A 23340-nucleotide genomic window follows, 5' to 3' on the forward strand; every position below is an offset into this window, starting at 1 on the left:
TCGAGAATGGCAAGATTTTTCCCTGTCACGTGGTTAGAGTCTTGGGAGGCACCATGGCGGTGGAATGCCGGCATCTCTATTTCTTCCAGGTCTTCTAGATCTTCTGCCAGATCAGGAGCATTTGGCATACAGGACAAGTCAGCGGCATTGGAGTTTTTAGTGCCAGCTCTGTATTTGATGACAAACTCATAATTGGACAACTGAGCCATCCATCTTTGTTCCAAAGCGCTGAGCCTGGCGGTCTCCAGATAGGTTAACAGATTGTTGTCTGTATAGATGGTAAATTTAGATGAGGCCAAATAGTGCTTGAACCTCTCGGTCACTGCCCAAACGATAGCCAAGAATTCCTGCTTGAAGGAGATATAGTTGGTAGAGTTCTTCTCAGTAGAACGAAGCTTCTGACTGGCATAAGCAATGACTTTTTTCTTACCCTGCTGTACTTGAGATAGGACAGCTCCTAACCCAACATTGCTGGCATCGGTGTGCAGGCTAAATGGCTGATCATAGTCTGGTTATGCTAAGATCTCTTCTCCAGTAAGTGCTTGCTTAAGGCTGTTGAATGACTCATCCAACCTAGCATTCCACTCAATCAGCGGACTCTTGCCTCTGGCCTTTTTGGGTTGGCCAACTAGGAGATCTTGAAGAAGAGGGGCTGCCAATTTAGTAAAGTCTTTGATAAAGCGTCTGTAGTATCCCACTAGGCCTAGGAATTGTCTGACCTCTTGGATGTTGGTGGGTACCTGCCAGTCTCTGATGACAGTCACTTTGTCTGGGTCGGGTGCTATTCCTTTTGCGCTCACGACATGACCTAAATACTGCACTTTGGGCTTTAAGAGATGACATTTAGATGGTTTTACCTTTAAACCGAAGTTGTACAACGTCTCCAAGAGCTCTGCCAGGTGTTGCAGATGCTCCTCATAGGTCCTGGAATATGCAATCACATCGTCCAAGTACAATAGCACAGTCTCAAAGTTCATATGTCCCAGGCAACATTCCATAATTCTCTGAAAGGTTCCAGGGGCACTGCTCAATCTGAACGGCATGTAATTAAATTCACATAGCCCCATACGAGTAGTGAACGCAGTTTTTTCTTTGTCTGCCTCAGCAACAGGAACCTGCCAGTATCCGCTGGTTAAGTCCAAAGAGGAGAAGTACCTAGCTGATTTTAACACCGCTAGAGACTCCTCTTTGTGCGGAAAGGAGTATGTGTTATGATTGGGTCACCGAGGTGGAAAACAAGACCAAGCTAAGCTACAGAAAATCAGAGAGGTTGGTAACTAAGCAGATTGCAGACCCCTGATCCTATCCACACAACTAGCAGTAGCCGTGGAGCATGCCTACGATGATTCTAGATGCATTGACACAGCTGGAGAACTAAATAAGCCTAAAGCAAGAAAAGGGGAAATCTAAACTGCCGCAGAGCAGACCCCAAATTAATAGACAGCCCCCAAACATATATTGTCAGTGAGACAAGATGAAAACACAAACACAGGTAGGAAAATAGGCTGAGCAAACGATGGGGCCCACACTAACTAGAAAGGACAGGAAAGGAAAGACACTGTCTGCAATCACGCAAAAAACCCTGCAAAAATGTCCAACACTTCTGATAGCAAAAACTCTGAAGTCACTAGATTTCTCCCACTATATCAGCACTCTAGCATATTCTGAAAGCAGAGCAAAAAGAGGCCAATCTAATAAGGGACAAAAAACAAACTGACACAGGATGAAAATTCAGCACAGCCCCAGCCGGGGCTGGCTGACCACACAAACCTGAATAGACAAAACCAAATCAAATGTGAACAATAGCAAAGAACACTTAGCTTGAGAATGCAGGTACTGAACTGGAAACTAAGACCTCAGGAGGCAGGAAAAATCACCAGCAGGGATAGAGGGAGTCGGCTGTCTTAAATCCAGTCAGAGACTCCTGATGTCCAATCGACATCCTCATTATCAGGTGGCAGGCCTCTGTCAATTAGATCAGCTCCATTACCTCCTGTAACCACCAGAGGGAGCCCGGAAAGAGAACTCGCGACTCCTCTGTCAATACAACCAGCTCCACTACCTTCACTAGCAACCAGAGGCAGGCCAAAAAGTGAATTCACAACAGTACCCCCCCTTGAGGAGGGGTCACCGAACCCTCATCCACGCCACCAGGCCGATCAGAATGGGCCCGGTAAAAAGCACGAACCAATCTATCGGCATGAATGTCAGAAGCAGAGACCCAAGAATTATCCTCCTGGCCATAACCCTTCCATTTGACCAAGCACTGGAGTCTCCGTCTAGCCAAACGAGAATCCAATATTTTCTCTACCTCATATTCCACATTGCCTTTAACCAATACAGGGTCAGGAGGTGCCGCCATAGGAACCACTGGCTCAACAAACCTCTTCAACAGAGATTTATGAAACACGTTATGGATCTTAAAAGTAGCTGGAAGAGCCAATCGAAAAGAAACAGGATTAAGAACCTCCAAAATCTTATAAGGTCCAATGAATCTTGGCTTGAACTTTGGAGACGCAACCTTCATAGAAATATTCTTTGACGACAACCAAACCATATCAGCCACTTTAAACCGGGGACCAATGGTCCTATGCCGGTTGGAAAACCGCTGGGCTTTTTCCTGAGAGAGGGACAACTTATCCACCACTTGGTCCCAAATCTGCTGCATTCTCTCTACCACAGTGTCCACACTTGGGCAGGTCGAAGATTCCACCTGCCCTGAAGAAAATCGAGGATGAAACCCAAAGTTACAGAAAAAGGGCGACATCAAAGTGGCAGAACTAGCTCTATTGTTTAGCGCAAATTCGGCCAAGGGCAAAAATGAGACCCAGTCATCCTGATCAGCAGATATAAAACATCTCAAATAGGACTCCAAAGTCTGGTTTGTTCTCTCAGTCTGCCCATTGGTCTGAGGATGAAACGCAGAGGAGAAAGATAACTGAATTCCCAGATTGGAACAAAATCTGGAAACAAACTGGACTCCTCTGTCCGACACAATGTTCTCAGGAATCCCATGCAACCGCACCACCTGTTGTAAAAACAAGGGCACCAACTCTGAAGAAGATGACAACTTTGGGAGTGGTACAAGATGGACCATCTTAGAAAATCTATCACAAATCACCCAGATAACAGTCATTTTCTGAGAGACAGGAAGATCAGAAATAAAATCCATTGAGATATGGGTCCATGGCCTCTTGGGCACCGGCAGGGGCATCAACTTCCCACTAGAACGAGAACAGGGTTTAGACCGAGAACAAGTCCCACAGGACTGCACAAAATTCCTGACATCACGAGATAAAGCAGGCCATCAAAAAAACCTACTCACCTAATCTCTGGTACCAAAAATACCTGGATGACCAGCCAACGCGGAGCAATGAATTTCAGACATCACTCTCTTCCTCCACTGGTCAGGAACATACAATTTTCCCATAGGACAATGCTCAGGTTTGTCCTCCTGAAATTCCTCCAGGGCACGTCTCAAATCGGGCGAGATGGCGGAAAGAACTACCCCCTCACCTAGGATGGCAGTAGGCTCGGTCATAATAAGAGAATCCGCAAAGAAACTCCTAGCAAGGGCGTCTGCCTTAACATTCTTAGTGCCCGGAAGAAAAGAGACCACAAAATTAAAACGCGTGAAAAACAAGGCCCACCTAGCCTGTCTAGGATTCAAGCGTCTGGCTGATTCAAGATAAATCAAATTCTTGTGGTCGGTGAGGACCACAACTTGATGTCTAGCTCCCTCCAACCAATGTCTCCACTCTTCAAATGCCCATTTCATGGCCAACAATTCCCGATTTCCCACGTCATAGTTACGTACACATGGGGAGAATTTTCGAGAAAAGAAGGCACAGGGATTCATTTTAGAAGTCACCGGATCTTTTTGGGACAAAACAGCTCCTGCACCAATCTCAGAAGCATCTACCTCCACCTGAAATGGAAGTGAGACATCAAGTTGCCGTAGAACCGGAGCAGAAGTGAATCTCCGCTTAAGCTCCTGAAATGCTGAGACAGCCTCTGGAGACCAATTCAGCACATCAGCACCCTTCTTGGTCAGATCAGTCAATGGTTTGACAATACCAGAAAAATTACCTATAAATTTACGATAGAAATTAGCAAAACCCAAAAACTTCTGGAGAGCCTTCAAAGAAGTGGGCTGAACCCAATCATAAATGGCCTGTACCTTGGCCGGGTCAATTTCAATAGCCGACGGAGACAAAATAAATCCCAAAAATGAAATCCTCTGTACACCAAAGAGGCATTTCGATCCCTTAACATACAGGGAATTTTCCCTCAAAATCCGGAACACAGTCCGGACATATTCCACATGAGAATCCCAATCACTGGAAAAGATCAAAATATCATCCAGATAGATGATCAAAAACTTATCCACAAAGTCCCGGAAAATATCATTCATAAAGGATTGGAAGACAGAAGGGGCATTAGTGAGCCCAAAAGGCATCACCAGGTACTCAAAATGTCCCTCCGGAGTATTAAACGCCGTCTTCCATTCATCCCCGTGCTTGATGCGAATAAGATTATACGCTCCCCTGAGGTCAAGCTTGGTAAACCAGCAGGCACTTTTAACTCTGGAAAATAAATCAGAAATCAGGGGTAACGGGTATTGATATTTAACCGTGATTTTGTTAAGGCAGCGATAGTCAATACAAGGCCTTAATGAACCATCTTCTTGGTCACAAAAAAAAAACAGCACCTAAGGGTGAAGAGGATGGTCTGATATGACCCTTATCCAATGACTAGAGTTGAGCGATACCGTCCGATACTTCAAAGTATCGGATCGGAATGGATCGGCCGATCTTAAAAAAAAAAGTATCGGTATCGCCGATTCCGATACCGGAAGTCCCATTCAAGTCTATGGGACTTCCGGTATCGGAATAAGAAAAATCCTGTTTTTCCCTTGTACAGCCTCTCTGGGGTCTGTACGGGCCTTTCGGGGGGCTGTGCCGGCCTGCCAGGGGGTCTGTGCAGGCTCCGGTGGTCTGTGCCGGCCTGCCGGGGGGCTGTGCAGGCTCCGGTGGGCTGTGCCGGCCTGCCGGGGGGCTGTGCCGGCTCCGGGGGGCTGTGCCGGCCTGCCGGGGGGCTGTGCCGGCCTGCCGGGGGGCTGTGCAGGCTTCGGGGGTCTGTGCAGGCATCGTCCGATGGGACTACAAGTCCCATCGGGCGATGCCTGCTACCATGACAGTGATTGACACATTAGCCAATGATGGGACAGTAGTAGTCCCATCATCCGGCTAATGTGTTGAATGTAAAAAAAAAATAAAAAAAAAATTACATGCTACATACATGCTACATACATACAACATGCATACTACATACATGCTACATTCATACTACATATATACTACATGCAACATACATACTACATATATACTACATGCATGCAACATGCATACTACATATATACTACATGCAACATACATACTACATATATACTACATGCAACATACATACTACATATATACTACATGCATGCAACATGCATACTACATATATACTACATGCTACATACTACATATATACTACATACATACTGCATGCTACATACATACTACATGCTACATACATACCACATACATACTACATACATACTACATGCTACATATATACTACATGCTACATACATGCTACATACATACTACATACATGCTACATACATACTACATGCATGCTACATACATACTACATGCTACATACATACTACATACATACTACATGCTACATATATACTACATATATACTACATGCATGCTACATACATACTGCATGCTACATGCATGCTACATACATACTACATACATACTACATGCTACATACATACCACATATATACTACATACATACTACATACAATACATTCATACAATACATACATAGACATACAGTACATATAACATAGAGTAACATACTTACCAATACTTGTCACATTGTTCCCCGAAGCCATTGTCTTTTACGGAATAAATATTAACATAACAAACCACAAAAATACTCACCCACGATCCGAAGCAGTCCACGAGTGTGTCCCACGACGATCTTGGGTAGAGAACTGCAGCATCAGATGATGCTGCCGTTCTCTACGGGCTGCAGGAATCCAATGACGGAAGGAAGGTATCCTTCCGCACTGTATTCCTCCGCCACTTAAAAAAAAAAAAGTCCCTAGTCTCACTTTATGCCATTGCTGCATGGGAATTTCCCACACAGCAATGGCATAAAGTGAGACTAGGGACTTTTTTTTTTTAAGTGGCGGAGGAATACAGTGCGGAAGGATACCTACCTTCCGTCATTGGATTCCTGCAGCCCGTAGAGAACGGCAGCAACAGCTGATGCTGCAGTTCTCTACCCAAGATCGTCATGGGACACACTCGTGGACTGCTTCGGATCGTGGGTGAGTATTTTTGTGGTTTGTTATGTTAATATTTATTCCGTAAAAGACAATGGCTTCGGGGAACAATGTGACAAGTATTGGTAAGTATGTTACTCTATGTTATATGTACTGTATGTCTATGTATGTATTGTATGAATGTATTGTATGTAGTATGTATGTAGTATATATGTGGTATGTATGTAGCATGTAGTATGTATGTAGCATGCATGTAGTATGTATGTAGTATGTATGTAGCATGCATGTAGTATGTATGTAGCATGCATGTAGTATGTATGTAGTATGTATGTAGCATGTAGTATGTATGTAGCATGCATGTAGCATGTATGTAGTATGAATGTGGTATGTATGTAGCATGTAGTATGTATGTGGTATGTATGTAGCATGTAGTATGTATGTAGCATGCATGTAGTATATATGTAGTATGTATGTAGCATGTAGTATGTATGTAGCATGCATGTAGTATATATGTAGTATGTATGTAGTATGTATGTAGTATATATGTAGCATGTAGTATGTATGTGGTATGTATGTGGTATGTATGTGGTATGTATGTGGTATGTATGTGGTATGTATGTGGTATGTATGTGGTATGTATGTGGTATGTATGTGGTATGTATGTGGTATGTATGTAGCATGCATGTAGTATATATGTAGTATGTATGTAGTATGTATGTAGCATGCATGTAGTATATATGTAGTATGTATGTAGCATGTAGTATGTATGTAGTATTTTTTTTAACATTTAACACATTAGCCGGATGATGGGACTACTACTGTCCCATCATTGGCTAATGTGTCAATCACTGTCATGGTAGCAGGCATCGCCCGATGGGACTTGTAGTCCCATCGGACGATGCTTGCACAGACCCCCGGACATCAGCACAGCCCCCCGGCAGGCCGGCACAGCCCCCCGGCAGGCCGGTACAGACCCCCACAGGGTGCACAGACCACCGGCAGGCCGGCACAGCCCCCCGGCAGGCCGGTACAGACCCCCACAAGGTGCACAGACCACCGGCAGGCCGGCACAGCCCCCCGGCAGGCCGGTACAGACCCCGGGCAGTCCACACAGCCCCCCGGCAGGCCGGCAGAGACCCCCGGAAGTCCCGAAATGACGGCGCATCATGATGCGCACACACCGCGCATCATGATGACGTCAGGCTGTCAATCAACTTTGAACTTCCGATTCCGATGCCGACTTCCGATATTGAAAAAATATCGGAAGTCGGTATCGGAATTCCGATACAGCAAGTATCGGCCGATACCCGATACTTGCGGTATCGGAATGCTCAACACTACCAACGACTCGTTGATATAAGATCGCATAGCATCATGTTCGGGTACCGATAAGTTGAAAAGCCGACCCTTGGGAAATTTACACCCGGGCATCAACTCAATTGCACAGTCATAACTCCTATGAGGAGGCAAAGACGCAGACTTACTCTCACTAAATACATCAGAAAAATCCAGTCAAATAATCAGGAATATCATGAGACTGGCGAGAGGTGGAGAAAACAGGAGTGTCACTAAGAACACACTGACAACCCCAACTCACCACAGACACAGATTTCCAATCCAAAACAGGATTATGAGTTTGCAACCAGGGAAACCCAGAACAATAGTATCATGCAAATTGTGCAGCACCAAAAATTTACAATTTTCTTGGTGGTCCGGGGCAACTCGCATTATCACCTGGGTCCAAAACTGGGGTTTATTCTCCTCCAAAGGAGTAGCATCAATACCCCTCAAAGGAATAGGCATCCGCAGGGGTATCATGGGAAAACCACAACGTTTAGCAAAGTCCAAATCCATCAGATTCAAAGCTGCTCCTGAATCCACAAAAAGCCTTAGCAGAAAATGTGTAGTTGCCAAAAGGAACTTAGGTTGTACACCACCCACAGCAAATGTGTGTGCAAAACGTTTCTCTCATTTAGGACAGACAGAAATAGTATGAGAGGTGTCGCCACAGAAAAAACACAGCTTATTACGCCTTCTAAACTCCTGACGTTGCGTCCTAGACAAAACCCTATCACATTGCCTTTGTTCAAAAGGCGGCAACGCCTCTCGTGTAGTTTTACGTTCAAGTAAACGCCGATCAACTTGAATCGCTAATGACATAGAATCATCAAGACCAGAGGGAACAGGAAATCCCACCATAACATCTTTTACGGTTTCTGATAAACCTTTTTGAAAGAGAGCTGCTAAGGCACCATCATTCCATGTAGTAAGGACCGCCCACTTTCGGAATTTCTGACAGTATAACTCTGCAGATTCCTGACCCTGGTTTAATGCCAATAGGGTTTTCTCAGCTTGATCAATAGCATTAGGCTCATCATACAACAACCCCAACGCTTGAAAAAATGCATTCACATTAGTCAGAATAGGATTTCCAGGAGTCAGAAAAAAAGCCCAATCCTGGGGATCACCGTGCAGCAAGGAGATGACAATTTTAACCTGCTGCACAGAGTTCCCCGATGAGTTAGGCTTCAAGGCAAGAAATAATTTACAATTATTCTTAAAATTCAAAAATTTAGACCAATCCCCAGAAAACACATCAGGAATAGCGATTTTTGGTTCAACAGCAGGTGATTGAGCGAGATAGGCGGAAATTCCTCACACTTCAGTAGCGAGCTTCTCAACACGATCAGACAATTGCTTAATCTCCATTAAAGAAATATTCCTCCTGTGGCCCCAGAGAAAAAGAGGAAAAAATACATATAAAAAAAAAAAAATTCTGACACTTTTTTTTTATAATTTTCTCCTGCTTTTGAGTACCCTAGAATCTGCGGTTTAGGCTGGTGATTCTGTTATGATTGGGTCACCGAGGAGGAAAACAAGACCAAGCTAAGCTACAGAAAACCAGAGAGGTTGGTAACTAAGCGGATTGCAGACCCCTGATCCTATCCACACAACTAGCCGTAGCCGTGGAGCGTGCCTACGATGATTCTAGATGCCTCGACAGAGCCAGAGAACTAAATAAACCTAAAGCAAGAAAAGGGGAAATCTAAACTGCCCCAGAGCAGACCCCAAAGGAATAGACAGCCACCAAATATATGTTGTCGGTGAGACAAGATGAAAACACAAACACAGGTAGGAAAATAGGCTGAGCAAACGATGGGGTCCACACTAACTAGAAAGGACAGGAAAGGAAAGACACTGTCTGCAATCATGCAAAAAACCTGCAAAAATGTCCAACACTTCTGATAGCAAAAACTCTGAAGTCACTAGACTTCTCCCACTATATCAGCACTCTGGCATATTCTGAAAGCAGAGCGAAAAGAGGCCAATCTAATAAGGAACAAAAAAACAAACAGACACAAACAGTAACATAAGGATGAAAATTCAGCACAGCCCCAGCCGGGGCTGGCTGACCACACAAAACTGAATAGACAAAGCCAAATCAAATGTGAACAATAGCAAAAAACACTTAGCTTGAGCATGCAGGGACTGAACTGGAAACTAAGACCTCAGGAGGCAGGAAAAATCACCAGCAGGGATAGAGGGAGTTGGCTGTCTTAAATCCAGTCAGAGACTCCAGATGTCCAATAGTCATCCTCATTATCAGGTGGCAGGCCTCTGTCAATTAGATCAGCTCCATTACCTCCTGTAACCACCAGAGGGAGCCCGGAAAGAGAACTCGCGACTCCTCTGTCAATACAACCAGCTCCACTACCTTCACTAGCAACCAGAGGCAGGCCAGAAAGTGAATTCACAACAGGTATGCATCTTTGTGAGTAATTTTGTTAATTTGTCTGTAATCTACACACGCGCATTGTACCATCTTTCTTTCTTACTAACACCAGGGGAGCTGCCCAAGGACTGTAGCTATCCCTGATTACCCCTGCTTGTTTCATTTCTCTTAGCATACCTTTTGCACACTGATAATGAGCTGGAGGTACAGGACGATACCTTTGTTTGATAGGTGGGTGATCTCCTGTGGGGATGTTATGTTGAAACCCTTTTACCTGCCCAAAATCCAATGGATGCTTACTGAAAACCCTCTTGTATTCTTGTATCACTCGCTGCACTCCATTTTTCTGATGTACAGGAGTGGAGTCGGTGCCAACATGTATCTGTTAGAACCATTCCTCCGTCTGAACAGAAGAGCCATTGCCATCCGTCGCTTCTAAGGGAGTCAAGGGTCCTAAAGCCTGAATATCATTGTTACTGACTGTGAATAGTTTGGCTGCGGTTGCATAACGGGGCAAGCAAGCTTCCTCCTCTCCACAGTTCAGAACACGTACTGGGACCCTGCTCCTTTTAACATCAACAATTCCCCTGTCCCTCAGCACAGTAGGTCTGCTATCTGAATAGACTGGTTCAAGGAGAGCTTGGTAGTCCCGTCCTCTGATGCCTATGGCTGCTCTTTACCAGATGAGAGTCTCACTCCTAGGGGGAAGCATAATGGAGTAGGGATCCCTCATTCTTAAGTTACTGTCACACTTAGCGATGCACCAGCGATCCCGACCAGCGATAAGACGTGGTCAGGATCGCTGGTGCATCGCAAAGTGGTCGCTAGTGAGCTGCCACACAGGCAGATCTCACCAGCAACATAGCAGGGGTCGGGGGTTGTTACTTACCTGTCAGATGAGGCGATCCTGACATACTCCCGCCCGCGTCCACGCGTCGCTTGTCAGCGCCACAGGAAGCCCAGCAGGAAGCTGACGACGAGAAACAGTCCAGGACGTTCTCGCGCGATCAGCGATAACCAGCAGGGGAGCGGTCGGAGGTAAGTATCAGACATAGCGATATCGCTAGCAATATCGCTATAATGTCACAAAAACCAGTGACGTTATGGCAATATTGCTAGCGATATCGCTTAGTGTGACAGGCCCTTTACACTACCAATCTCTCCACTAGTTAACACCACCTGCTGTTGCTGCACAAGGGCCTTGATAACTTTATTGAGGGCATGTTGTTCTTTGTACTGGGCCGACTCGGCTATGTCTTTCAAAATGGTTATGACATATTTTCTGGAGTTTTGAGTATACTTACAAGTGGTGTAATAATAGCTTTGCAGTGGTCAAGACAAAATATTATCAAATGGGAAAACGAATTACATACAATAATTGACCCTCCTGACCTTGAACAGGCATGCTCCCTCTCGTACGCCTCTACCATTTCCTTATCACTACAAGAGACGAACTTCAAACTTTTAACGAGATGGTATTATACCCCTTTAAGACTCCATAGAATCAACCCTGACAATTCTCCGCTTTGTTGGAGGGGTTGTGGAAGGCCAGGAAATATTTTGCATATATTTTGGCAATGTCCCAAAATTGTTCCCTTTTGGAGAAAGGTTTCAAATGTTATCGATTTTATCTTAGGAACGCGACTTATTTTGTCTCCTCGTCTGGCCCTTCTTTCTCTAGACGCTGACAAAATTGACCCTACTAACAGGCTGTTGATAATGCACATTTTACTAGTTTCCAAACACAATATCGCTTTCCTTTGGAAAAATCCAAAACCTACACAAATTAACAATATTATATACAAAATTAGCCTTCATCATTCCTTTGAACTGAAATTTGCACATATGCATGATCAATTTGCCAAACATGCTAGGAAATGGTCTAGATGGCTGGAGCTGTTCTCTTAAGGTCTTCAACCAGAGTGCGCCTGCCTAGGCCCCTTTGGGGTTAGGTCTTTGGCTTGGAACAAATGTAATATATTATATGCTTAGATACTTAACTTTGTAATAGTTCATTGTATAATATGCTTCTGCATTAACATGTTACATTTTATGTATTCTTTACATTTGGACATTGTTGTCCTTCCTCTTTTCCTTTTCATCTTTCCCTCCCTCCCCTACACCTTCTTCCCCATTTATTAAACCTCCAATAAAACGTTTGGAAAACAAAATGGTTATGACCTCATTTAAACAATTCTCAATCACATTTGTGCCCAATGTTATGATAGATTGACACTCTTCTCTTTCCACCTCTACCACCACAAGACCTTGAGCTTTGAGATCCACCTTCCCCACTTTAATGACAACCTCTTTGTACCCCACCTGTGTCAGAAGTTGACCATTACTTGCTATTAAAGACAAGTTACCATCAGGAAATTGGGTGAAATCAACATCAGTCCAATATCTTTGGTACAGTGTGTGGGGCTTGTGGTTACCTGTGATCCAGTGTCCATGAGGGCGGTGAAGGGGATACCTTCCACTACCATGGATATAAGTGGATGTCCTCCATCATACCTGTTTCTCCAGTTAGCTGAACCAGATTGGCTTACTCCTGGGGGTTGGTCCTCGGCCCCAGGAGTCGCCCGTTTAAAGGACATTCCCTTTCACTGTGATCCACCTTATTGCACCATCTGCAGATGGGTCTCCCAGAAGAGTTAAATCGGTCCGTTGTTCTCCTGCCGGAGCGAGTCAGTCGTCGCTGATGTTGCGGCATCCTCTTTGGCCGTCGCCATGGGAGATCATCCGGGCTTGATGCTAGTTGGATCCTCTCTATGGGGGAACAAGTCTGGAGAGTCTGGACAGTTTTACATAGAGCAGCCATATTTTTTGTCAGTTCCTGTACTTGCAGCCATAAATCTGCAGTAGAATCATCCACTGGAATCTGCACATGCTGTACTGCAGGCACCTGGGGTGAGGATACTGCCCCCTGGTGGTATGTAACTGCTGGAGGTAGATTCTCTTAAGATATAGATGGATCTGTCCTTAAACTGAACAAAGTCCATGTCAGGGTTCTGCAATGACATCATGCGCAGTTGTGCATTACTGGAATCAGACATAAGACCCTCAATGAACTGCTCTTTCAGCATTTTGTCCTCATCTCTTACTCTGTCTGGATCAATTTGTTTCATGGCCTGCAGTGCCTCCTGCAGGTTAAGGGCATAGTCTCTAACAGTGTCGTCTGGTTTCTGTCTGCCGCTGAAAAATCGCATCTTTATTTCTGAAGCAGTACGGGTGTCAAAAGTATCTTTTAATTTAGCAAAAATGTCTTTTATAGTCTTTTTATCAGTCGCTGGCCAAGATTTAACTTCTCTGTGGGCTGCGCCACTGAGCTGACTTGTAAGTATACTGACTTTCTGCTCCTCTGACATAGCTTCTCTGCACAGCTTCTCTTTAAAGTCACTTAAGGTGACAACATGTATGTCAGTACCTGGATAAGAATGAAGTGATTAAACAGAGTCAGCATGGGTTTGTAACTAATAAGTCATGTCAGACTAACTTAATTTCCTTCTATGACGGAATCACTGATTGGGTGGATCAAGGAAATGCTGTAGATATAGTATATCTTGACTTTAGCAAAGCATTTGACAAAGTATCTCATACAATCCTTATTGAAAAAATGACTAAGTATGGAATGGACAAGGCAACTGTTAGGTGGATTCATAACTGGCTTAGTGATCGGACCCAGAGAGTGGTCGTAAATGGCTGCACATCCAGTTGGAAGAATGTCTCAAGTGGGGTACCACAGGGCTCTGTCCTGGGCCCTGTATTGTTCAACATCTTTATCAACGATTTAGATGAAGGAATTGAGAGTAAACTGATTAAATTTGCTGATGACACAAAGCTAGGAGGGATAGCTAATACTAGAGAAGAGAGAGAGAGGATTCAAAAAGATATAAATAAACTGGAGAAGTGGGCAGCAACTAACAGAATGGTGCAGATGATCCCTGGGGGGTAGATCGTGATGGCAGTGCAGATGTTAAACCCTCTCCAACCAGGGCAGAGCCCCAGAGATTGTGATGAAAGTAGAAGGCAAGGAGTAATAAAGCAGGAGACAAGGAAAGTCACTTTATCATTTACTGTAGTTCAGGTGCAGTTCAGAGGAGATATTACACCTCTCACCAGGTTACAGTCTGCTCTGGAGAATGGGAGTTATCTTTCCATGCTGTGACTTAGTGTAACTTCCTGCTATTCTAATCCCTTCTGGGACCAAGGCTTCCCAGAGTTTAAAACTTCCAATATTGCCTCTACTCACTGTGTATTTCTCCTTCAGCAACTCTCAACTTAAATCCTGTGCGAAGCAGCTCAAATTCCCACTTGCACTATCCATCACTGATCCTAGGTTATTGCAGTATTTCTGAGGGAAAACACTTTTCCGCTGGTTGTATAATCCCACGCATTCTCTCAGCTTACCACCCTGCTCTGAAAGCATGGATGGTCTAGGGGCTGGTTCCCTGATGCTTCTTATTAGCTTTACTCCTGGAGGGACCACATGTCATCATGGCTTCCAGGAGCGTTTTTCCTCCTTCTTGTTCACGGAAACAACAACTCGGCCCCTCCCCCTCCCAGTTAGGGTATGTCTGCAAAGCTCTAAGCTTCAGACAAGTGAGGGAGTAAGGCAAATTGTGTGTGTGTGTGGTCTCTAGCAGAGAAAGCATAACTCCCATTGCTCACAAAACACATAAAACAGTACATATTTAACCCTTTTGTGGCAATAAAGACGCAGGGCGCCACATTTCCTATGGAGCTGAAGTAGACTGTGACATATAATTGGGATCACTCTCCAGATGAAAATTACAATGGTGGCTGATTTTCAGGTTGTTCACAGAAGGTGTGGTGTTTGCAGGTACGCAAGATGCAGTGACGAGTCGCGAGACAATTAGGTGCTTTCTATATTAACATTTATAAGACTAGAGGGAACTTTCCTCAGTCCCGGCCTGATCACCAAAAGGGGTAACACGGGTTGCCCTCGCAGGGGTTCTGTACAAGCACACACAAACGGGTAGAACACGACTACTTCCGGCAACAGCCGGTCACTACAGGGCCGCAGTATGGCCGACTACGGGTCCTTAATTACAAACTCAACTTAGCCATCCAGATGTCCCTTGCCGTTCGGGTTGATGGTCTTTCGGCGTAGTAGTTGCTGAGGCGATGACGAAGTCTTCGCGCACTCCGGCGCGCTGATGACACTGGAGGCTCACAGGCTCCGGCAGAGTCCTTGGACGGTTGGACCGCAGCCCCTGGCCTGGGGCAAGCAGCAGCGATGTGTGGTGGCGAATGACAGGCCACCTGCGCAGCTAACGGCTGCGACGGGGGTCCGCAGTCAGCAGAGGCCCGGCCCCTGCTGCGGACAGGAGCGGGACAGTGGTGGCCGCTGGCGGTACTGTACTTGCCGCGGCCACTGGTGAGACCAGGGCAGCTGCAGGTGGCGGGGAACAGGCCGCAGCCGCGGGCTGAGGGGAGGCGGCAGCGGCTGCGGGTTGAACTGGGGCCGCAGTGGCCGTGGGCTGGAGCGGGGCAGCAAGTCCCGGATGATCGCCTCGGTACCATCCTTCTGGAGTCCTCGGTGAGCGTCCTACCTGGCACTGGTGAGTCGCTCTCGCTTTCAGCCACTCCCACGGTCTCCTGCTGTCTATGTGTCGGTCTGCTGACTCATCGTCCCGGGAATTCCCCGCCCCTTTTGTACTGGTCCCTCCCCCAGCCCATCTGTCTGTCACAACGGTCCGTCCCTGAATTCTGCCCCCCGGGGACAGTTTCCCCCGAAACCCAGATGATGGCTCCCTTGGTTCCGGCCCGGACACTCGACGGGGGCCGTTCCTCCCACACTCCCCCGCCCTGTATGCTCGCCAGTCCTCGGGCGAGGGTTTTTGTAGATTCGGGTTAGCTTTTTGGGACGACAGTCCTTGTCGCCATATGAACTGGTCCTGTTCGTAACGTTCAGGGTGTTCGCCACCTGTTGACCGCTCGGAGCGTCGAAGCTCGGGTGTAGTGGAGTCTTCTGGGGTGGTGGAGGGTGGTCGAATAGTTGGTTCTGGTGGGATGCCCGGGTCTACTGTAGTGCCACTATTAGGGCGACCCGCAGATGCGACGGGGAAGTCCTCTTCGTCATCCAGGTCCCAGACCGGGGGCAGGGGGTCGGGGACCTGGAGGGTCGGCTCAAGCTGCAGGGGATCGGTAGACGTACAAGGTCGTAACATGTTACGGTGCACAACCCGAGTGAGAGGCGCGTTGTTTCCTTCAGATTGTATTTCGTACACAGGCCTGTTGGGGCTTATTCGGCGCAACACTCGGTACGGGTTCACTTCCCATCGTGGTTCTAACTTGTTTTGGGGGCGTTGATCAAGTACGAGTACCCGATCCCCAGTCTGAAAGTCAATGGGTGGGGGCACTGATCCTGGAGCTTTGTATGGACAATACGGTGGAGGGTCTGCAGCCGGTGCCGGTGGTTTCTGACCCACGAGGATACCCCGGTCCAGGGATGGGGTTCTTCTTGTTTCAATTCCACCTCCGTAATTCCTTTTCCTTCCCGCCCGAACAGCAATGAGTAGGGGGTGTAACCAGTCACTCGATGCACCCGATTGTTATATACCCACACCAGCTCAGGGACATATTCAGGCCAGCGGGCCTTGCGGTTGCTCTCCAGGGTGCGCAGCATTTGGATTAGCGTACGATTGAATCGTTCGCAGGCTCCGTTTCCCTGCAGGTGGTATGGCGTAGTCCGCGATTTATCGATACCGTAAAGATGGTGTAGCTCTTCCATGACTTTTTCTAGGAAGCACGCCCCTTGATCCAAATGTATTCATTGTGGACAGCCATACACTTGAATAAAGTTCTTACAAATCGCATAGGCGGCCGACTCTGCTATTTGGTCTCGGGTGGGGTGACCACGGCAAACTTGGTGAAATGGTCCACCATAATGAGACAATGTTCATACCCCTGATAGGCAGGACCTATGGTTAGATAGTCCACCATAAGAAGCTCCTGAGGGGCTGATGTTACAATAGTTTGCACCGGGGCTCGTTGCGCAGGGGGTTTAGCGAGCTCACACGGGCGGCAGGTTCGACAAACTTCTTCTACAGCAGCGTGCAAGCGTGGGTGGTACACTATCTGCTGCAGCCATTGTAAAGTCTTTTGAGCACCAAAATGAGCCCCCTTTTCATGGGCTTCCCGGGCCAGCTGGTTGAGATGGGCTCCGGGCACGATTACCTGCCATATCGTAGCTGACGTGGTTCGTGACATGGCTTTTCGATATAAAAGTCCATTTTTGATGGCTAGTTTTTCCCACTGGCGCAACATATCTTGGGTCAAAGTCTGTCTTTGTGAGCCCGTGGGCAATTTACCGGTGGCCACCCATCGGCGCAGGAGTCCAATTTCTGTATCTTCTTGTTGCTGCTGGATCCAGTTGTCGAGGGGCTGTTCCGGCATCCCTCCTAGGAGTCCCGGATGAGGTGCTTTTTGCGTCTGGACTGTAAGCGCGGCGGTGGTGAGGGCGAACGGCGTCTCGTCTGCCTCTAATTCATCGTCGCAACTTCTCCCTGGGGTCGTGTGTCGGATTCTGGAGAGCGCGTCAGCGTGCACGTTTTCAGCTCCCCATTTGTAGATGATCTTATAATTGAATTTGGCCATCCGAGCCACCCACCGCTGCTCGAGGGCCCCCAGTTTGGCATTCTCCAAATGGGCTAACGGGTTGTTATCGGTCCGCACTACTACTTCGGAGTCCGCCAGGTACTCTGCGAACCGCTCCGTCATTGCCCACACTACCGCGAGGAGCTCGAGCTTAAAGGAGCTGTAATTGTCCGGGTTGCGTTCTGAGTGGTGCAGCGACCGGCTATCATAGGCGATCACTTTCTCCCGGCCGTCCTGCACCTGTGACAACACAGATCCTAGTCCCTAAAGGCTCCCGTCGGTATGCAGGATGAACGGTTGCGAGAAATCTGCATATGCCAATACCGGGGCGTCCGAGAGAGCAGCCTTGAGATCTTGAAATGCATCCTCTTGCAGTTGCTGCCACCGGCTCTTCCGTCCATTCGCCCCGGCGGGAGCCCCCTTCAGCAGGTCCTGCAGGGCTCGAGCTCGGCGTGCAAAATTCTTCACGAACCGGCGGTAATAGCCGGCCAGCCCCAAGAAGGCCCGCACGTCCTTCACCGTCTCGGGGGTAGGCCACCCCTGGATGGCAGCAACATTTTCCAGGGATGGTCGGACGCCCTCTGCCGAGACGGTATGCCCCAGGTACTCGATTTGGGTGCGGAACAGGTGGCATTTCTGGGGCTTTCCTTTAACCCATACTTCTGCAGCCGGCCGAGCACCTGCCCCAACCGCTTCAGGTGGTCCTCGAACGTGGCGGAGTACTTTAGATTATAATATCATCCAGGTATATCAACGCTCCATCAACTGCTGGAAAGTTCCTGGGGCGTTGGCCAGCCCAAACTGCATCCGATTGAACTCGAACAGTCCCATGGGAAGGATGAATGCCGTCTTGGCCCTGTCTTCCTCTGACATCGCCACCTACCCACTGGCCAGCTCAAGGGTTGAAAAGTACGTTGCGTTCCCCAGGGCAGACAGAGACTCCTCTATGCGGGGCAGTGGATACGAATCCTTGATGGTGGAGGCGTTCAACTTCCGATAATCCACGCAAAAACGCAAAGTGCCATCTTTTTTCCGAACCAGGACAATAGGGGACGCCCAAGGGCTTTGGCTTTCTCGTATGACCCCCTTCCGGAGCATTTAGGCTAACAGAGTTTTCACTTCCTGGTATAGCTGCGGTGGTATTTGCCGATATCGTTCCCGGATGGGGGCCGCTCCTGCAGTGGGGATCCTATGCGTGATGGCCGTGGTACATCCGAAGTCGTCCTCATGGCTGGTGAAGACACTGTAAAATTGTCTAAGAAGTGTCTCTACTTGGAGAAGTTGGGCTGGCGCATTCTCTCCAGGATGACTCGACCTTTTTCTTGGGCCGAGGATGTGCAGCCTGTTGGTTCGTACCGTCACTGCCCAGGGATCTTCGGGTTGCACCCTCAACTGGACCGCGGGGTCCGGCAGCATCTCTTCCAATGGCCTTACTAGTTTGGCCATCTCGGCCCGGGGCTTCAGGGTGATATACTGATCTTCCAGGTTGACTCAACGTACCAAGACGGTCCCTTCCCGCAGCACTGTGGCCAGGGAGCGGGCCACCAGGATGCCAGGGTGCAGGCGCTCCGAGTAACATGGTTCCACCTGCATCTCCACGCCCTCCAGTGGTATCGGGGAGCGGATCGGCAGAGCCACCACCGTCTGCCCCGGAGGAAGCACGAGCGGAGGGGCCGCCGGTGCGATGACCTTGCCCAGCGCCTCACCCTCCTTACACTCCTGGAGCACTCGCGCCTCCCGCACCAACCGCTGGAAGACCTGCCCCTGGGCCGTGCGAGAACCGCACTTACTTAGGGTCTCCTGCGTGGTATCGTTGAGGAGTAGATTGCCAAACTCCCGTAGTATGTTCATGCCCAAGATGATCGGATGACTGTCGTTAGTCTCTCCTTGGGTTAGGACCACTCCCCGGGGGCCGAGGGATTTACCACATAATGTCATCTGAAGCCACACCACTCCAGCGACAGGTATCGGCAGTTGGTTTGCGGCCACTAGTCGCATCATGGGCCCCCATTGGGGCCTTGCCGCTTCTGGAAAATGCTGCCGGCATGGTCGTTACCTGCGACCCTGTATCCACTAGGCACCGTACAGCACGACCTTCGACTTCGGCCCATACTATTGGGCACTTAGCGACTAGTTCTTCGGGACTTCCACCACCCCTCGTTGTGGCTTCTGGCTCCGAGCAGCGTCCCCCATGCCCGGAGCCCTCTAGTTTAATGTTCGCCGGGGTGGGTATTTCCCATGCCGCGGACACTCCCGTGCAAAGTGGCCCAGTTCTACACACTCATAACACCGGGGCGGTGAGGCTCGGCCACCCCGGGTATTGCAAGGCCCCCAGGGCCCGGAATTGTAGCCAGGTTGGCCGGGCGCGGGCTCCGTTCTTTTCTTCACTTCAGCCAACTCGCCCCGGATACTTTTCAGTTCTTGTCTCATTTCCTCGATCCATCGAGGTTCTTCGACAACGCTTACGGAAGACTCCAGGCTCCGGGCCTTCCCCACAGGAGCTGTCATCCCCTGCTCTCGCTCTCCCACCCGAGCCTGACTCCCCACTTCGGAGAAGGCTAAACGTGGGTTCACTCGGACATGTTCCCGCAATGTCTGCTTGATTAGCGGGTCCCGGAGTCCAGTCACTAACAGGTCATGCAGGGTAATGTCAATGGGCCCTACCCCTATTCCGTCCTTCCATTCTATGGCGGTGTGTCGCTCCTGGAGGGCGTTCATATACTGGGTGATGGTCTCCCCCTCCCCCTGCATCCGACTGAACAACCGGGTTCTCAACTCCCGCACGTCTGTTGGATCCCCGTGGGTCTCTTCCAAGATCTGTAAGACCCTGGCAAAGGTGTTGCGACGCCCCGGGGGTCTCAACATAACCGACTTCCGGGCTTCCCCATCTAGCGCCATAAGGGCCACCTCAGCCTCTAAATCGGGGGTCATTGGGTGCATACGGAAGAGGCCCCACATACTTTCGATCCAGCTCCACAACAGGGTATCGGAGCAAGAAAACCGGGGAAAGTTACTTAGCATAGCCCCCAGGGAGATGCTGGAGCAGGGACCACCATCGTCAGCAGCGCCCGCAGCCCCACTCTGATCAGGCGCACCGCCATCTGCGCTCAGAGACTGCATCCTGCCGACTACGCCAAATGTGGTGTTTGCAGGGACGCAGGATGCAGTGACGAGTCGCGAGACAATTAGGTGCTTTCTATATTAACGTTTATAAGACTAGAGGGAACTTTCCTCAGTCCCGGCCTGATCACCAAAAGGGGTAACACGGGTTGCCCTCGCAGGGGTTCTATACAAGCACACACAAACGGGTAGAACACGACTACTTCCGGCAACAGCCGGTCACTATAGGGCCGCGGTATGGCCGACTACGGGTCCTTAATTACAAAGTCAACTTAGCCGTCCAGACGTCCCTCGCCGTTCGTGTTGATGGTCTTTCGGCGTAGTAGTTGCTGAGGCGATGACGAAGTCTTCGCGCAGTCCGGCGCGCTGATGACACTGGAGCCTCACAGGCTCTGGCGGAGTCCTTGGACGGTTGGGCTGCTGCCCCTGGCCTGGGGCAAGAGGCAGCGATGTGTGGTGGCGAATGACAGGCCACCTGCGCAGCTAACGGCTGCGATGGGGGGTCCGCAGTCAGAAGAGGCCCGGCCCCTGCTGCGGACCGGAGCTGGACAGTGGTGGCCGCAGCCACTGGTGAGAACAGGGCGGCTGCAGGTGGCGGGTTGAACTGGGGCTGCAGTGGCCGCGGGTTGGAGCGGGGCAGCAAGTCCCGGATAATTGCCTCGGTACCGTCCTTCTGGAGTCCCCAGTGAGCGTCCTCCCTGGCACTGGTGAGTCTCTCTCGCTTTCAGCCACTCCCACGGTCTCCTGCTGTCTCTGTGTCGGTCTGCTGACTCATTGTCCCGGGATTTCCCCACCTCTTTTGTACTGGTCCCTCCCCCAGCCCATCTGTCTGTCATAACGGTCCGTCCCTGAATTCTGCCCCCCGGGGACAGTTTCCCCCGGAACCCAGATGACGGCTCCCTTGGTTCCGGCTCGGACATTCAACGGGGGCCTTTCCTCCCACAAAGGCATGATGTTTTTTCTAAGATTTCCATAAACTTCATTGAATCCATCTTGCCATCTTCACGTTAGAGGTTTCCAGTTCCAGGTGAGGCTTAGCAGCCCCAGAGCTTCATCGAGCCATCGCAATGCTTCACTGTAAGCATCACCGAGTCGGTGCTATGCTTTACTGTAGGCATGTGATGCTCTTCTTACGGACAAGCCATGAGTCGAGGAAGTCGAGGAGTCCAAGGTAAAAAGCCAAGAGGATACGTCATAACTAGAGGGGTGAGACAAAAAGTGTAATCTGGTCACAGTCCAGGGACAGAATTCCAAGAAGGTAGCGGATCAAGACAAAGGGGCTAGGTGAACGGACAGTCAGAGGCAAATCCAAGGTTAGGCAACAAAGATCAGAATATAAGGACTCAGAGCACAGAGCAGACACACACCACTTGAGCAAATCTACAACTGGCAATGTTCTAATCACTATAAGCCAGCTAAATAGCCAACTAACAACCCACAATAGGTGACACCTGTAGTAAACCCCACAAGTCCGGCCAGATTGGACCTCTGCGCTGTCACAATAATGACAGCTCAGCATACCCCTATATTAGATTTGGCGGCTGAGCTGTCACTCACAATCCTGACAACTCAGCTTGCCCCTGATCCTATTGGGCGGCTAAGCTGTCACAGCATTCTTGGGACACTGCGTGGTGGAATCGTGACAGGAATAATCTTGTTTTTATTAGCTAGCCTGAAGCGACGTCATTATTGTAATGTGACACACATGTGCGTCACGTTGCAAAAATGGCATTGCTCCAGGCTGACTAATTAAAACATTAGCTGCGGATGTCGACAGGTAACAGGCAGTACTCCAACACCCTTGCTGTGTCCACAAACCACTGTCTTGGCCGATGTGACGTGCTGATCGATTCACACCAACTCTACGCTTGGGTCTATGATGTGATTTTCTCCTCATTATTGCGACAAAGCATGGCCACCATCTCCCTCCTTAACCCTAAAGTTCCTGTGGAAACACAATGAATAAAGAAAGAGAGGCCCAAACACAAGTATATACTTTAAAACAAGTATTTACTAAATATTTTGATGCATACAATTATATTGCATTGTATTTTATTTGCTATTTGGATTACAGACGTTATTGGCAAATTGTCACTATCATGAATTCCAAGAAGAAAAAAACAAAATGACTACTTCCTTGCATGAGTTATTTTAAATGGGTTGCACTAGGCTACTGTATATTAGGGCTCAGCACTCATGCCGACGTAGACGGCACACGCTACTGAGCCTAGGGACTGGCTGCTGTGGTCACGTGCCCCGTAGTTGTGCTGACACCAATGCAGCCTGTGAAAAAAGACCAGAGCAACCACGAAGAGGCATCCATGGAGCAGAGGAAGGTGATAATCTACTGAGTTTCTTGTTTTTAAAGAGGTCATGATGATGGCCATAAAAACGCTATCCCCTAAAACCCTTTAAAGTGAACCTTCTGAAACTTCCCCTCGTCCACTGCTCTGGAGTAACAAGTCTCTGAGTATGTGCGTGCACCGGCAGAGATCTGTCAATCCAGTGCA

At 48.6% G+C, this 23340-nt stretch overlaps 1 protein-coding gene across 1 annotated transcript in view; it reads right to left on the bottom strand.

Moving 5' to 3' along the window:
* LOC141051175 (uncharacterized) overlaps positions 1-23340 on the bottom strand; it is a 223470-nt gene that overhangs the window by 26658 nt on the left and 173472 nt on the right. The gene's annotated exons all lie outside the window — the stretch shown is intronic.

This window comes from Dendrobates tinctorius, unplaced genomic scaffold, assembly GCF_039654945.1.
Source record: "Dendrobates tinctorius isolate UK_male_01 unplaced genomic scaffold, ASM3965494v1 ptg000155l, whole genome shotgun sequence".
Lineage (NCBI taxonomy): Eukaryota > Metazoa > Chordata > Amphibia > Anura > Dendrobatidae > Dendrobates > Dendrobates tinctorius.